Source organism: Microcaecilia unicolor, chromosome 7 (genome assembly GCF_901765095.1).
Source record: "Microcaecilia unicolor chromosome 7, aMicUni1.1, whole genome shotgun sequence".
Taxonomy (NCBI): Eukaryota; Metazoa; Chordata; class Amphibia; order Gymnophiona; family Siphonopidae; genus Microcaecilia; species Microcaecilia unicolor.
In genome coordinates this window covers 18,658,753-18,676,758 of record NC_044037.1, presented here as the reverse complement: position 1 = coordinate 18,676,758, position 18,006 = coordinate 18,658,753, and the positions used below count along the sequence as shown (strand labels likewise).

Sequence of the window (18,006 nt, the reverse complement as noted above, 5' to 3'; positions counted from 1 at the left end):
AACAATCGTCCGGTGCGGCAGCCATGAGGTTACCTCTTTATTTCAGTGGTGCTTTGGAGTTGACTGACTCGACTCCCATTCAATTGGTGTGGAAGTAGACTTGTAAGGGTCCTATTTACTAAGCATTTTTCTTTCATTGACATTTCATTTCATGAATTATGTCTCAGTCTGGAACATTTCTTCCCTACATGCTCAGTATTCTGCAAACAGTCATTTGGCATAAATTGTGTTATCTGAGAAACCAGAATGGAAAAAAACCCCAGCGGTATCTTAGTGATTCCCCCAAAGCTTTCAGGCCTTGGAATCATTAACCAAATAATGACATTAGCTCTACTTTCTCATGTCATTGGCTCTCCCTTAACTAATGTTCTAATTAAGTGGCTCCCAAACGTGTCCTGGGAGACCCTCAGCCTGAGAGAGATTTATATAGTCTGCCATCATTGAATGCAAATTTATCTCATGTATATTCATTGTGAATATCCTGAAACCTGACCTAGCTTGAAGTCTCCCAGGACAGGTTTGGGCACTGCTGTTCTAATAAATTGACTAACATCCTGATGAGCAAGATAACATCAGGGAAATACCCAACAGCTATTTTCACAGCTGTCAGTTATTTCAAAAGCAGTTTAAAAAATGTGCTTAAGATTAATTAGCATCAGCTCTTAAAGGAGACTAAAAATTGTGAGGGTATTTTAAAATGTAATATTTAAATGTAAATGAGCCTTTTTATTGCACTCTTTACTAATGCCTGTGCTCCTCTCACGTTTTCAAAGCTGGAAACTGAGTTTGTGAGCCCTTGGGCCACTGCCAAGGAGCGGCAGTGGCAGGCAAAACCACCCCATGCTAGAGACAGGGCAGATCTCTGACAAACAGTTAGGCTTCACCTGCACCTGGCCACTTTCCACCAAGAGTTGAGCTCAAGGCTTCAGGTGGCCGGCAGGACTTACTGGACAGGGCAGGACTGGCTAACAGCTAGGCAGCACAGGGACAGCAAGGCAGGGAAAGGATAGGCTAAAGGACAGGACTGAAAAGCTGCGAGCAGCCACTGAAGCAGGGAACAAACACAGATAAACCCAGAACTAGGCAAAGACATACAAACAAGACACAAGACTGGGAAACAAGCAATACCCTAAACTAAACAAAGACTAACTAGAACAGGCAAGACTTCAGGAAAGAACTAGAGCAAGGAAACAACTCAGGCTGAAGTGCAAAAGCACCAACATACCAGGGCCTTAGATGCAAGGCAAAGCAGAGAGTTTCAAAATGGCTAATAAGCCCAGCAGCAGCTGTGAGACTCAGCTGCAACAATCACCAGGCAACTAAGGGTGCTGTGCAGGCTCAAACAAAACAAGCAGATCTGGCAGCCTGGAAGATCCGGACTGGACTGGGCTGAAATCTGACCACAGGAAATAAGGTGAGTCTGAGAGGGGGCTCGGCCACAGACGTGACAGCTCCTGACATATGTGGCTAGGAGAGAGTGATGGGAGTGACCACACTGGTACAGCCCAGGGATTCATCATTCAGTCCACAGGAGACTGTGACAGCAGAAGGTTGGAAGTGAGGAGGGTCTGTTTCCTGTCTTTGAAAGTTGGTATTAGCCTGTTTCCAGGGTTCTCCAGCAAGAAGGAAGAGAGAGCCTCAGAAGTTTAGTTTGTTGTTGGCTTAATATACCGCCTTTTTATAAAATCAAAGTGGTTAACCAAATAAAATCAGTGGTTAAAAGAAAGCAAAAAGAACTCCAACTGTTAAAAGAACAGAGAGGATAGATTTAATCAGAAGAAGAAAGACAGACCAGTAGAGGACATTGACCCGATCAGCCTGCCGAGTCTGGCTGCGAGTCCTATGGTAGTGGAAGTAATGGCAAAGGGAAGTGGGAAGTGGACCAATGACTCTAGAGACTGGGAAAGCTGGATCAAATGCGGGAGATTTTATTACAGACTCGACACAGATCTGCGTTTCGGCCACAGGCCTGCCTCAGGAGTCTCTGTAGTGTGTACGATAAAGTAAAATGCCGCAGGAAAAAGAAAATGGTCTTGCACTACTTCTCTCTCTGTCTTTCCCCCTGCACCTACCCATCTCCAGCCACCAGAGCTCTGGCTCTGGCCCCCTTTCTTCCGCAAAGCCGCCTCTCCCAGAGCCCATGGCTTAGCTTTCTTAGGCCCTTTTCTCTCTTCCTTTCTCTCTGCACACATATACCTCTTTCAGCACAACCTCAAGGCTTCTCTCTTCCTCTGAACAAACACCCTATCCTTTCTTTCTCTCTTTAAACACACACCCAGAGACAGCCTTGTACTATTTACCTGTACTAAGTGCTGTGAGCCTATACATATATGCAAATATAATATACTTTATATATCCAAACTCGTGTGGATTGTGTATTCTTTGGGAACCCACTGCCTCTGTGAACTGGACCCCGGGACCAAACCTAGACAACGATTGCTGATAATAATGACACGGGAACAAAGTTTGTCCTCTTCCATATCATCCTTACACTATTCCAGAACTTGTAGGTTAGTCATGTCGTTAGTGATAGCAGTCATAAAGACCACCCTTCTGGTGGAAGGGGGTAATTCCTTGAAGGATCTTCAGGATAGAAAAATAGAAACCTCTCTCTGAAGCAGTCCTTTAAGGGGACCTTCCTGGATCTCTAGATGACTATCTGCAGCTTGTTTGTAGCACCAGCATGCGTGAAGTGGCACCAGCAGTCAGTGGTACAGGGGACGCATTAATCTGTCTAGTTGGAGGTTGGAGTGGCTTACTTAGCGGATACTATTTATGACATGCTCTGGGCCACAATGCCTGCCTGCGGATAAGGCGAGTTCGGGAGAGTAGGCGCTACAGATCAGGCCATCATCAATTTGGTCAACAGGTGCATTTTTTGGGCAGGCAGTTTTCTTTCACTCAGACAAGAAGTCCACTCCCCAGTCTGGGAGGTCCTGTATTGCTTCCTGTAATACACAATGAGGCGATGCAAGCCCACATCTCTCCCCTCCCTATGGAAGGTTGTCTTCAAGGCTTCATGGAGGAGTGGACCTTGCTCACAACAGACCAGTGAGCCTTAGAAATTTTCAGAGGAAGGCTACAAGCTAGAGCTCTTGCCCAGTTACCCCGCTCTTTTTGGAGTCTCCCTTCTGAAAGAGTGATAAAGCCTTGGCAGTTCAAGCAATTGTGGATTCCTTAGTTGCTTTAAAGAAGGTCATTTCGGTCCCTTGTGAAGAGCAGCACCAGGGAATGTACTCTATTTAATTTATCATTCCTAAAAAGGAGGGCACCTTTTGACCAGCATTGGACCTCAAAAGCCTGAATTGTTGTCTGCGAATCTTGCACTTGGTGGTAGTTTCAATGCACCTGGGAGAATTCTTTACAGCCCTGGACCTCGGAGGTGTGTATTCATATTCCTATCTAGCCTCCTCGCCAAAGGTTTCTGAGGTTTGCAGTGCTTGGCTGTCATTTTCAGTTCAAGGCGATGCCCTTCAGCCCCGCTACATCCCCAAGGACATTTTCCAAGATTATGGAGGTGGTAGTGGCTCACCTGCATCCTCAGGGGATACGAATTCACCTGTACTTCGATTGGCTCATTCGGGCCTTGTCTTCTCCGACAGCGAGTCTGCGATAACTACCATAATCCATCTTCAGTCAGGCTGGGTAATCAGTTTTTAGAAGAGCAGACTGATTCCCTCTGTCGTTGGGAGTATTTAGGAGTACTCTTCGACACAAAACAGGAGAGGGTCTTCCTCATCCAGCGCAGGAGGCAGAAGATAGTGCAAGAAGTTCTACATCAGAGCAGGCCTCGGACTTGGGACTATACCTGGGTGTTGGGGTTCATGCTGGCAGCGATGGAGGTTGTGCCATGGGTGCGGGGTTACGTTTGCCCTCTTCAGCAGTATATCTGAAGACTACAATGTATGACTCTGGGGGATGCAGTCAACCCAACGAAGCATGCAGTGGTGATTGTCGGAGTGGAACTTGGCCAGGGGTGTGCCCTTTGCTATCCTTCCTTTATTGGGAGATAGTAATGACAGATGCCAGCCTTTCTGGATGAGGTGCACACTACCTCGGTCATCTTGCTCAGGGCACATCTTCTCAAGTAGAGGCAACCTGGTCCATCAATTGGCTGGAACTTCAGATGATTTGCTACTCCTTGGAGGCATTTGCCCCACTTCTGAAATTGTCCCCAGTCAGAATGTTTTCTGACAACGCCATGGCAGTAGCTTATGTCAACGAGCAGGGAAGTACTCGCAGCTGACAACAGAAGCCATTCTCCTGATGAGTTGAGCAAAGAAGCATTTGCTCTGCCTTCCAGCAGCGCACATTGCAGGATCATTGAATGTTTAAGCAGATTTTCTCAGCAGGAACTCCTTGGATCTGAGAGAATGGGAGTTGTCCGAGGAGGCCAAACGAGATACTGGGGTCTTCTGTTGCTCGACTTGATGGCCATCAGGAACAATGCCAAGGTGGCCAATTTCTTCCGCAGGAAGGAGTCAGGTATTCAGGGTCTTGATGCTCTGGAGGAGTAGCCTAGTGGTTAGTGCAGTAAACTTTGATCCTGGGGAACTGAGTTCAATTCCCACTGCAGCTCCTTGTGACTCTGGGCAAGTCACTTAACCCTGCATTGCCCCTGTTACAAAATAAGTACCTGAATATATTTAAACCGCTTTGAATGTAGTTGCAAAAACCTCATAAAGGCGGTATATCAAGTCCCATCCCCCCCCCCCCTTTTCTCTTGCTGTAGCTGATTGGCAGCCTGATTTGTTTTTCCTCCATGGCCGATGGTGGGCTGGGTGCTCCGGAGAATTGTCTCATCTTAGGTCATTCTGGTGGCTCTGAACTGTCTGAGATGCCCGTGATACGTGGATCTGATTTGGCTTCTGGACAGGCAGGCCCTTCCCCTCCCTTGTGAGCGAAGGTTGCTGCGTTAGTGTCTGATATTAATGGAGGATCCGTCCCCCTTGGTCTTATGGCTTGGCCATTGAGAGTAAACGATTGAGGTGCAAGGGTTATGTAGACCCTGTTATCACAATGCTTCTGCAGGCTAGGAGGCACTGTACTTTGGTGGCCTAAGCAGGGTTTTAGAGAGTTGTTGTGCAGACAGATCTAGTTCCTCTTTCGCTCCTTCTCTGGTTCCAATCTTAGTCTGTCTTCAGTCAGGGTTGGAGAAGGATTTGGCACTGGGGCCACTGAAGGTGCAGATGGCAGCCTTGGTATGATTCCGGAGCACACTGCAGCATTTTTCCTCAGTAGCGTACCCAAACATGGTCAGACTTTTGAAAGGGGCGAGCCATCTATGGCCTCCTTTCTGTCCAGTCTGCCCAGACTGGAATTTCAACCTAGTTCTTTGAGTATTGGAGAAGCCCCCATTTGAGCCTCTAAAGAAAATTTCTCTAAAGGGACCTGACACTGAAGACTTTTTCTTGGTAGCTATTACCTCTTGTTTGCCGTGTTTCGGAGCTTTCAGGAGCCCACCCTCAGTGAGGACTGCTTTGGGACATCCACAAGTTCTGGAATATTGTAAAGATGATGATATGGAAGGAGAAATTTTAGGTTTTAACTGATAATGTTCTTTCCATTAGTCCTTCCAATGCTTTTGATTCAGCTGAGGTGGAGGTCTACACTTCCTTCTTGCTTCTTTATCTGCTGTTGAAGCGTTGCACCAGTTCTGCAGGTTGTTTTTTGGAGGAGATGGGGGGGGGGGGGGGGAATTTTTGGTTTTGAATTGTTGCCTGAGACGCATCTAGTATTCGTACTGCTTGGTTAGGCAAATACTGAAGGGCTGTGCTACCTGGCTAGGGTTATATGCTTCAGCTCACTTCTGTGTTGTCCATCGACCAGCGGGTAGAGATAGAGATGACTAACCCACGAGTTCTAGAATAGTGTAAAGGACTAATGGAAAGAAAATGATCATGTAAGTCCTAATTTCTCTATCCCCAGCCCCATCCTGTCCCTGCGGGGATGGAGTGTGGATAGGGTCAAAGCTTGCAGGGATTTTTATTTATTTATTTTTTTTTTACATTTGTACCCCGCGCTTTCCCACTCATGGCAGGCTCAATGCGGCGGGCAATGGAGGGTTAAGTGACTTGCCCAGAGTCACAAGGAGCTTCCTGTGCCGGGAATCGAACTCAGTTCCTCAGTTCCCCAGGACCAAAGTCCACCACCCTAACCACTAGGCCACTCCTCCACTGTTGCTACTATTTGAGATTCTACATGGAATGTTGCTATTCCACTAGAAGTCGGCCCTTGCAGATCACCAATGTGGCCGCGCAGGCTTCTGCTTCTGTGAGTCTGACGTCCTGCACGTACGTGCAGGACGTCAGACTCACAGAAACAGAAGCCTGCGCAGCCTTCTACATGGAATGTTGTTAGTGGAATAGCAACATTCCATGTAGAATCTCCAATAGTATCTATTTTATTTTTGTTACATTTGTACCCTGCGCTTTCCCACTCATGGCAGGCTCAATGCGGCTTCCATGGGGCAATGGAGGGTTAAGTGACTTGCCCAGAGTCACAAGGAGCTGCCTGTGCCGGGATGGGAATGGGGACAAACTTTGTCCTCGTGTCATTCTCTAGTGCTGTTTTTGCATGATGTTTGCTATAAAGGTTCTGCGTGTTTGCAAGCATTCGTCTTCCTCTCATACAGCGTGACATGAGTCATGAGTGTGCTATTATTCCTGTGATTGGACAGAAGAGAGGGAATCCAAAGCACAGGAAAGCAAGCCAAATGGAGAAAGCACAATGGGCCTCCCAAGGATGGGTTGGCATCTAAAATTTATTAAAGGACACCACATTGGCCGTGGTTCAGCAAAGCACCTGCGTCAGAGGTCATTAATGTTTACTTTGATAATCGTGTTCTGATCCTGTGTTTCTTCTAAGATAAGTATTATCAGTGCATACAGTGGTTAAAACTAAGTAGTCAATTTGTGCAGCTAAAAAAACGCTGCCAAGACTCTCCATTCTGTAAGATAAATGGTTTGTTGTTTGGAGAGTCTTGGCAGCGTTTTTCAGCTGTGCAAATTGGCTGCGTAGTTTAATCACTGTGTTGGCAATACTTATTGATCTTTGAAGTAACATTGGATCAGAGTAGTTATTCCTGAGGTGACACCACAGTTTCAATAGTCATATATTTTTGTACGTCCTTCCCTACACCCCTTCCCGTGCACTCCGCTCCATGGATAAATCCTTCTTATCTGTTCCCTTCTCCACTACTGCCAACTCCAGACTTCGCGCCTTCCGTCTCGCTGCACCCTACGCCTGGAATAAACTTCCTGAGCCCCTACGTCTTGCCCCATCCTTGGCCACCTTTAAACCTAGACTGAAAGCCCACCTCTTTAACATTGCTTTTGACTCGTAACCACTCGCCTCCACCTACCCTCCTCTCTTCCTTCCCGTTCACATTAATTGATTTGATTTGCTTACTTTATTTATTTTTTGTCTATTAGATTGTAAGCTCTTTGAGCAGGGACTGTCTTTCTTCTATGTTTGTGCAGCGCTGCGTACGCCTTGTAGCGCTATAGAAATGCTAAATAGTAGTAGTAGTAGTAGTAAATCCTTCTTATCTGATCCCTTCTCCACTACTGCCAACTCCAGACTTCGCGCCTTCTGTGTCGCTGCACCCTACGCCTGGAATAAACTTCCTGAGCCCCTACGTCTTGCCCCATCCTTGGCCACCTTTAAATCTAGACTGAAAGCCCACCTCTTTAACATTGCTTTTGACTCGTAACCACTCGCCTCCACCTACCCTCCTCTCCTCCTTCCTGTACACATTAATTGATTTGATTTGCTTACTTTATTTATTTTTTTGTCTATTAGATTGTAAGCTCTTTGAGCAGGGACTGTCTTTCTTCTATGTTTGTGCAGCGCTGCGTATGCCTTGTAGCGCTATAGAAATGCTAAATAGTAGTAGTAGTAGTAGTAGTACCCTCCTCTCCTCCTTCCCGTTCACATTAATTGATTTGATTTGCTTACTTTATTTATTTTTTGTCTATTAGATTGTAAGCTCTTTGAGCAGGGACTGTCTTTCTTCTATGTTTGTGCAGCGCTGCGTATGCCTTGTAGCGCTATAGAAATGCTAAATAGTAGTAGTAGTAGTAAATGGCCTAGCTCCTTTGTTGGGGACATGGAGTATATTACAGAACTGAGGGTGAAGGGGTTTATATTGATATTCCTTCCCATCCTCCATGGACTCCAGACTGTCTATAAAGAAATCACATGAATGATGCTGTAGAGAAATGTAATCCTAGGTTTACTAGCTGGTTGAAACTGACTCGAAAGTAAGGGAGGGGTTTCTTTGTGTCAACATTTCCCAACCAGTTGCCTTCAGACCTGATCAGGATTGCTACAAATGAAGTCCCCAGCGCCTGATGGCTCATATTCAGTTTTATTTATTTATTTTATTTATTTCATTGAACATACGGGCTCTGCTCTTAGCATGTTTCAGCAGGAGATGCCAGCAGTGTCTCTTAATCATGCAGGAATCTCTTTTCCGAGTACTTGGACGTTCACACGTGTCGCCTTTTCCTAGTATACAGCATGAGACCTGGGCGTAGGAGCTGGGTGGAGCCCTGCTTTTTGCAGTACACACGTTACACACACAGCACTTCTTCGACTTCCTCCTTTGAATCATTTCATCCTCTGGTGGAGTTTTAAGTGTTAATATTGACAGTGCTGCACATTTTTGAAGCTATAGATGGCACCTTGGGCTTGAAAAGATCAGGAAACATGACCTTATACATAGAACTTGGGGCTATTTTCTAGTATTTCTTACAGCTAATTAAAGGTGGGGGTGTTGGTGATTGGTGGAAATAGAGCTTGCTGTTTCTGTCTAGGTAAAGTTATGCGTAAGTTGCTAAAAAAAAAAAAAAAAAAAACCACATCTGTGGCTGAAGCCACATGTTTCCTGCACAAATTATTCTGAAAATGTATTCTTCCTGTGCTAACCTCAATACTCTATCATGAGAAAATCGAAAAGGGGAGGGAGGTATATCTCAACTTGTTCAAAGATCACCAGGAGCTATCGTGCTTCTGTAGCCGATACAGGAATTTGCAGTATAAAACCCTAAAGCACAACAGCACCAAATCTGAATTTTTTTGCAGATTGGGACAGTTCCAGAGTACCTGTGTGTGTCTGAAATCACTGACTGTTTTTCCAGATGCTGGGTTTCTGCAGAAGACTTTCTCAGTTAGTAGTAGATAATTGCATGAAAATGTAATATGATGGAGTCGTGATGACCGGTCACACTGTGGAAAGTACTGCTGAGAGGGCTGTGTTCAGGAAAGGAGAAGTCTAGTTTGAGAAAAGAGGAACAGATAAAGATGCGCTTTGACTGAACAGTGGCTGCACCATTAAATGCCTCCCATTTTGTAGAGTATCATGGAGACTTGCAGACTGCAAGGTAAGTTTTGTCTTTTTATTCCCTTATTTGATATTGAAAACATTCCAGCTTGCACACAGTGGATTTTTTTTTTCTGACATTTTCCTTCTTGATTTCTGACACTTTCATTGTAAATATTTGCTGAGGCCGCCAGTGTAGGAGAGAGTTTAGAGGCTCCTTCTTTGCAGAAAAAGCTCACGTACGGGGTTATATATAGGGCAAGGGAAGACTGCTCAGGGCAATCTATCTGCTGCAACACATATTTTTCCTGTTAACCATAAAGCTCAATTGCTTTGAAATAATTCATAGAGCGTTGAAGACCGCCTACAGTACAGCACGTCTACTGAATTCCTTCCAGCATCAGAGGAAAATCTTGAGTTTAGAGAAACCCAGCGGTCTCGATGATGTGAATTATTAGTAAGGGCGCTGCATCGGCTGCAAGGCGTGACACTGTGTACACCTTTCCCAAACTCTGATTTCCAGTCTGTGAGCGACACACAATGTGCTTTTCTCTGCTCGGTGTCTCCTCAGCAGGGCCAGTTATTCTGTAGCTCAACGAGGAAATTACAGAGGTGAGGGCAGGAAAGCTGTAAAGCGTTTCAGTGCTTTTTTAGTCTCATTTTGTGCATCATTAAGATGAAGTTTTAAACTAGACTTTGAACGGAGAAACAAGACAGGATGTGATGTCTGCTCAATTTTATTTTCTGGTGCATTGCCACAGACTGACGGTTCCTGGCCCAGTCCAGGAGGCATACCTAACCACAATGAATATGCAAGAGATGGATTTGCATACATTAGAGACCCATTGTATGCAGATCTCTTATGCATATTTATTACAGCAGTACACCATTGTAGTCATTTTAAAACTTTGGTTGTCTGGAAATTTATCAGGCCAGTTTCATCTGCCCTTTTTTTTTTCTTTTTTTATATGATTACAAAACTTATTCCAGTCCCCAGAGAGAGAGAACAGTGAATTTTGATTTATTGGCACTTACACAGAGCTTTGTAGTTGGAGAAACATGTAATAAAGTGATTATAATGATATGTCTTGTACAGCCACAGAGAGTTTGCGTATTTTGAGGCCTTTGAAGAGCTATGAGTCCATCTTGTTAGGCAGACTGGATGAACTGTATGGGTCTTTATCTGCCATCATCAGAGTCGCCGAGAGACTCTGGCCCGGGGCAAGGCCGCCCCGCCCCCCCCTTCGCTGCCGCCCCCAGTTGCTCCCCCCGCCGCTGCAGTCCGCGGTCTCACCTGCCAGCCTCCATGGCTCCGGGCCCCCTGCATTCAAGGCGGCAGTCGCAGATCGCCTCTTTTCTGTCCTTCCCTTCCTGTGTCTCACCCTCGTCTGATGTAACTTCTGGTTTCCGCGAGGGCGGGACACGGAGGGAAGGCCAGAAGGGAGGCGATCTGTGACTGCCACTTTGAATGCAGGTGGTCCGGAGCCGAGGAGGCAGGCAGGTGAGACCGGGAACTGCAGCACCGGTAGCCTGACCCCGACGCCGGGCCCGGGGAATTTTGTCCCCCCTGTCCCACCCCCTTCTCAGCGACCCTGGCCATCATCTACTACTATGTTAATAGTTAAACCCCCTTCCTCCAAAAAAACCTCGCTCTCAGGATAAAAGTGTTGCCCGCATAAGACTGTATCACTTCATACAGTTGCAGTGAAAATACTACCATTCACAATTGAGAAACTCATCCATCTGCCAGAACTATGCAACACACTTACTCATTCAGTGTTGAAATACAAATCTTGCACCATCAATGCATTAATAACTTATTTGCATCTGGATGTTTCTTTAGTCTACTGGATACAAAGCCGCCAAGAGGGAAATACTCATGGGTGTTTCATGTTAAAATTTAGCATTATACATTCTTAAGAGAAGACAAGAAGATAAGTAAACATCATGGAATGCTTGCCCTTCCTTCTTTGGTATAGCAATTTGCATGTAGTTATGACTGTTTGTTTAAGACAGCAGAACAACTTTTGAAATGCTTGGCATTGGCACTCAGTGGCATCTCTATGCCCTGGTCCCCCTGAAATTGACTGAACTAAAATGGTTTAAGAACATGAGTAGCCATACCAGATTAGACCAATGGTCCATCTATAGCCCAGTATCCTGTTTCCAAACAGTGGCCAAGCCAAGTCACAAGTATCTGGCAGAAACCCAAACCGTGGCAACACTCGATACTACAAATCCCAGGGCAAGCAGTTGCTTCCCATGTCTATCTCAATAACAGAGTATGGACTTTTCCTTCAGTAACTTGGCCAAACCTTTTTTTTTTTTTTTAAGCTCAGATATGCCTACCACTGTTACCACATCCTCTGGCAGAGTTCCAGAATTTAACTAGTTGTTGACTGAAAAAATATTTTCTCCTGTTTGTTTCTAAAAGTATTTCTATGTAACTTCCTAGTCGTTTTACTTTTGGAACAAGTAAAAAATCGATTTACTTCTACTCATTCTGCACCACTCAGGATTTTGTAGACCTCAATCATATCTCCCCTCATCCGTCTCTTTTCCAAGCTGAAGTGCCCTTACCTCTTTAGCCTTTCCTCATACGAGAGGAGTTCATCCTCTTTATCATTTTGGCCGCTCTCCTTTGAACCATTTCTAATTCCGCTAAATCTTTTTTGAGATATGGCAACCAGAACTGAATGTAGTACTCAAGGTGCGGTCGCACCGTGGAGCGATAGAGGCATTATAGTATTTTCGGTCTTATTCACCATCCCTTTCGTAATCTCCAAAAAGGTATAGTGGAATTAGAAAAGTTACAGAGAAGGGTGATGAAAATGATAAAGGGGATGAGACGACTTCCCTATGAGGAAAGGTTAAAGCAGCTAGGGCTCTTTAGCTTGGAGAAAGGGTGGCTGAGGGGAGATATGATAGAGGTCTATAAAATAATGAGTTGAGTTGAATGGGTAGATGTGAAGCGTCTGTTCACACTTTCCAAAAATACTAAGACTAGGGGGCATGTGATGAAGCTACAATGTAGTAAATTTAAAATGAATCTGAGAAAATGTTTCTTCATTCAATGTGTAATTAAACTCTGGAATTCATTTCCAGAGAATGTGGTAAAGGCGGTTAGCTTAGCGGAGTTTTAAAAAGGTTTGGACGGCTTCCTAAAGGAAAAGTCCATAGACCATTATTAAATGGACTTGGGGAAAATCCACTTTCTGGGATAAGCAGTATAAAATGTTTTGCTCTTTTTGGGATCTTGCCAGGTATTTGTGACTTGGATTGGCCACTGTTGGAAACAGGATGCTGGGCTTAATGGACCTTTGGTCTTTCCCAGTATGGCAATACTTTTGTACTTATGTAATAATTCCTAGCATTCTGTTTTTGCTTTTTTGGCTGCCGCTGCACACTGAGCAAAAGATTTCGGCGTATTATCTATGACGACACCTAGATCTTTATCTTGAGTGCTGGCCCCCAGGGTGGACCCTAGCATCAGGTAGCTATAATTTGGATTATTCTTTCCAATGTGAATCACCTTGCATTTGTCCACATTAAATTTCATCTACCATTTGGATGCCCAATCTTCCAATTTCCTAAGGTCTTCCTGCAATATTTCACAGTCCACACGTGTTTTAACAGTGTTGAATAGTTTTGTGTCATTTGCAAATTTAATCACCTCAGTCGTACTTATTTTCATATCATCTACTATAATAAAACTCACCCTCAATGTTCTGAAAACAATGTTCTGAAGTCACTCAGTCACTCCCTGAAGGGTTCATGGATTCATGGTGGTGAAGCCACAACACTGACCATGTCTCTCTGCCCCGCCCTCGCATGACGGACCAATCAGAAAAAACACCCTCAACATTCTGAAACACAAAGGAACATCACAACACCGTTCCCAGGCAACACTAGGCAACGTAAGACGGACCAATCAGAGGAAACTATGTGACAATAAGGGAGGAGCATTCCCCAGCAGAATGGCTCATTATCTGAGCAGCACGGCGAGCACAGAACCACCGCTGGAACGAGAGAAGAATATGGGGGGGGGGGGGGGGGAAGAGAAATTTTTAAATGCCTAATGCCAGTACTGAAGAGTGCCAGAGGGCCTATAGCACAGACTATATTTGGGATCGCTTGACATGGAGTCAGAGGAGCCGGAAAACAACGTGCCCGTCACCATCTAGGACGTGGGCGAACAGGACAAGCTGCGGCCCAGCTGGAAGGATTACCCGCGACCCAGCCAGCAGCAAACAGCGACCAAGGACAGCACAGCACATCCCCCAACCCCCAAGCAAAAGACACACATCAACAACCTGCACACACACCGCACCCTCACACACTCTCTCACACACACACACACACAAAATAACTCTGTGACACATACACACACACACACACACACACACACACACACACACACACACAAAAGCCACATGCTAGCGCCCGTTTCATTGGTTTCGGAAACGGGCCTTTTTTACTAGTTTATAAATATGTTAAATAGCAGCATTCTCTGTACTGATCCTTGCGGCACTCCACTGTTCACCCTCCATTGAGAGAAATGACCATTTAACCCTACCCTCTGTTTTCTGTCCAATAACAAATTCTTAATCCACACCAGAACCTTGCCTCCTATCCCATGACTCTTTAATTTTTCTTAGGAGTTCTCATGAGGAAATTTATCAAAAGCTTTCTGAAAATCTAGATACACTTCCCTTGGCTATGCTGACTCTGTCCCATTAAACCGTGTTTGTCTGTGTTCTGTAATTTTATTCTATATAAGTTTCCACTATGTTGCCCGGCACAGACGTTCCCGGATCACCCCCGAAACTGTTTTTAAAAATTGATGTCGCATCGGCCAGTCTTCAGTACTACGGATGATTTTAACAACAGGTTACATATTAGAGCAGATCAGCAATTTCATGCCATGTATGCCATCCGGTCCAGATGATTTACTACTCTTTAATTCATCAGTTTAGCTCAGTACATCTTCCAGGTTCACCAACATTTCTTTCAGTTCCTGCGCACCATCACCCTTGAAAACCATTTCCGGTACAGGCAGATCTCTTATAGTCTTCTTCTGTAAAATAGAAGCAAAGAATTTATTCAGTTTTTCTGCTGTGGTCTTGTCCTCCCTGAGTGCCTCTTTTGCTCCTTTGTGATCTGATGGTCTTCGTATTCCCTCACAGGCTTTCTGCTTCTGGTGTACCTGAAAAAGTTGTTAAGTTTTAGCCTCTGCAGTAAGTTTCTCTTCATATTCTGTTTTGGCCTTCTTTATTAATGCTTTTCATCTGACTTGCCAGTGCTTATGTTTCTTGTTTTCTTCATTTGGGTCCTTTTTCCATTCTTTGAAGGACAATCTTTTGGCTGTAACAGCCTCTTTTACTTCACCTTTTAACCATGCTGGCTGTCATTTTCTCTTCTTTCCACCTTTGCAAATACGTGGAATGCATCTGGTCTGGGCTTCCAAGATGTATTTTTGAATAACGTCCATGTCTGATTTAGTGTCCTAACCTTAGCAGCCGATCCTTTTAGCTTCTTTTTAACCATTGTACTTATTTTATTACAGTCCTTTCAAAAATTAAATGCAGCTACAGTAGATTTCCTTTGCGGGTTCATCCCAGATAGTAGCTCAGACTTGATCATGTTATGATCACTGTTTCCCCAGTGGACCCAAAACTGCCACCTGTTGCGCTATGCCCTGTACGTAAGGACCAGATCCAAAATGGCTCCCCCTTTTATCGGTTCCTGGACCAGTTGCTCCAAGAAGTAGTCGTTTATTACATCTAGAAATTTTATTTCCCTGGCACTTCCTGATTTAACATCCAGTCAGTTTTGGGGTAATTGAAATCACCCATTATTATAGTGTTGCCCAGTTTGTCAGCTTTTCTAATCTTTGTAAGTATTTCTTCATCTGTCTGTTTTGTCCCGGTGGATGGTAGTATAGCCCTACAAGAATACTCCTTCCCTTCACACATGGGAATTTCTATCCATAATGATTCCATACTGCTATTGGAAACACACAGAATTTGTTACCTCCAGCCTTAAAACCTGTTCTCCACATGTATAAGGGAGCTGTATTTTCACAGATGTGAAATGTGTCAAACAACAAGCCCCTAAAGCAGCCACTATCCTCGAGGGCCACAACCTAGTTGGGTTTTCAAGACTTCTACAATGAATATGCATGAGATCTATTTGCATACAGTGGAAGCAGTACGTGCAAAATCTTGTGCATATTCATTGTGGAAATCTTGAAAACCCAACTGGGGTGATGGCCGTCACTATGGTTACCCACCCCCTGCCCCAAAGACTTCTCCCTATAATTTGGATCCTGCGGAACCAGACCAGAAAGAGGCTGTCGGTTATGTGGCCTGTATAGATGCCAGCCTTTTCAATTGCTGCCGAAATCAGGCTATGAGCTCTGCTCATGCCCAACACCTTGTCTTCTTTGGATTAGCAGAAGCCAACAGACGGTGGAGGTTGACTCTCTGCAGACACACAGTCCTTGCAAGAGTACCCTGGCACAAAGGTTCACTGTAGTGGCAATGGAGAAAAAGAAGCAAATTAACGAGACTTCACGATGGCTCAGCAGAAAACTGGGCTTGCATGGGATGACAAGAGTGCTTTACTGACGATCGTACACAAAATCATCCACGGAGACACCCCAACCTACATGCTAAACCTCGTGGACCTGCCTCCCAGAAATGCCAAAAGATCATCCCGAAAATTTCTTAATCTACACTTCCCCAGCTGTAAAGGACTAAAATACAAACTTGTACACATGACCTCCTTCTCCTACATGAGTACGCAGCTGTGGAACGCATTACCAGCTAACCTGAAAACAATCGAAATATCCAACTTTTGTAAATCTCTGAAGACGTACCTCTTCAATAAGGCCTACAAAGAGGACCCCTAGCTTAACTACACCACCTCACCAATCCACTCTAACCCGAAATTCATTTTTCTATACCTATTTTCTTAATAATTCTTTACATCCTTAATCTCTTTGCATCACCAATTGTATCTGACACCCTGGAATGGCAATGCCATAACAGACCTCTGTAAGCCACATTGAGCCTGCAAATAGGTGGGAAAATGTGGGATACAAATGCAATAAATAAAGAATCTCCGGCTGAATGCAGGAGACTTGCAGGTATGGTATTTTGCCACCATTTGACAAAACATGCGACAATATAGGACGGTGCGTGTTTCGGCCCTCCCAAATGTTACAAAATATAAAATGTGGCCCCTGATAGAAAAAAGTTGGACAAGCCTGTTGTAGAGAAGCATCCGCGTTTGTGCCGTATTGACCCCCAAAGGCACATAGGCACCTTTATAAAATCAATCAAAATACATGAACAGAAGCTCCGCTATCAACAAGGCCAGAGTGTTAGATATAGAATGTTTTAAAACTTTTATATTTATGAATTTAAGTCTCTGAATCATACGAGGCACTTTCTTCTTGCTGCACTCTATCATCGGCATAAAAGCCCTCTCTTATTTTAGATTTTGAAATATTGTCATAATTCCTTTGGTGATCACTGCTCAAAAATACACTTAACTTTGTGTCTTATCAATATTCTTAAAATCGGTGCCTTTTTGGACTTCTCACATAGGTGTCAGGCCCTATATGGTAAAAGCATTTGTGCTGTGATCAAATGCATTTCTCTTTTCTGTGAGGATAGCTATGAGGAAGTGAAAGGAGGACGTAGAACAGAGAAGTAATGCTTACATAATAACCTTGCTGTCAAGCAGCTTTAAGCAAAACTAAATTACAGAGGACCAGTCCTGTCAGCTGGCACCCCTCCACACTAAACTAATCTAAGTTACTAATTGACTAACTTGGCACCCCCCTGTCCATAGCGCTCTTCTCCCTGTGCTGCAGTAGCTGGGTTTTGGTTCCTGAGGAAGTCTGCAGTACTAGCAAGGTCTGTGACCTGCAGTACTGAAGCCCCTGATGTAAACTGCGCTCTCTTTTAGGGCTACACCATGGTTTTTCTGTGCTAATCTTTCTGCTGATGCTGTAAGAATTTTTAGCACAGGAAAAGAAGCAGTAAAGCTACCACACTAAAAGGTACTGCAGTGGGCATGGAAAACACGTACAAGAACCATGAATTTTAAATTGCCTCAGATGGCAAAGAAAAAAGTGCTAAATGGTTTTTTTTTTTTTAAGAATTAAAAAAAAAAAACTTGTTTCAGAACAGTGAGGGGTACTTTTACTAAGCTGCGGTAAAAACCACTGAGATTGGAGTATTTTCCAACCCTTGTTACGCAGAATGAGGGATCTCTTCTACATCCCAGCCTCCAATCTCTGGCCCTCACAACCTGAGTGTTGAGAGGGTTGCCAGATGGGAAAAATTTTCCAGAGCCCCAAACCAGCCATAAACCTGCCCAAAAACCGCCTGAAGCCAAACCCCGCCTCACACGTCACTAAACCCGCCTCTGACATCACTAACCCCGCCTCCCACGTCACTAACCCCGCCCCTGATGTCACCCCCGCCACTGAAAAGCTTCTATTGGACCAAATTGGACCAATTGAAGCCCCGGAAAAAAGCGCCCAAACCCGCACAGTGGCCACAGGAAAAACCGCCCAAAAACCCGCACCCCACGGCCGCCGAAAGTTTCCCGCCGCCGCTCGCGGAAACCCACCCAATTGGGTGGGAAAACCGCCCACCTGGCAACCG

At 44.7% G+C, this 18,006-nt stretch overlaps 1 protein-coding gene across 7 annotated transcripts in view; it reads left to right on the top strand.

The window, feature by feature from the left end:
- Positions 1 to 18,006, top strand: part of PAK3 (p21 (RAC1) activated kinase 3) — a 231,987-nt gene that overhangs the window by 67,395 nt on the left and 146,586 nt on the right. The window contains exon 1 of one of the 7 annotated variants that reach the window (XM_030209914.1): positions 9,322 to 9,386. The exons of 5 other annotated variants lie outside the window; for them this stretch is intronic. The gene's annotated coding sequence lies outside the window, so the exon portion shown is untranslated. Of the gene's footprint in view, positions 1 to 9,321; positions 9,387 to 18,006 lie in introns of those variants that run through there. One more of the 7 variants, XM_030209915.1, reaches the window with a different exon arrangement.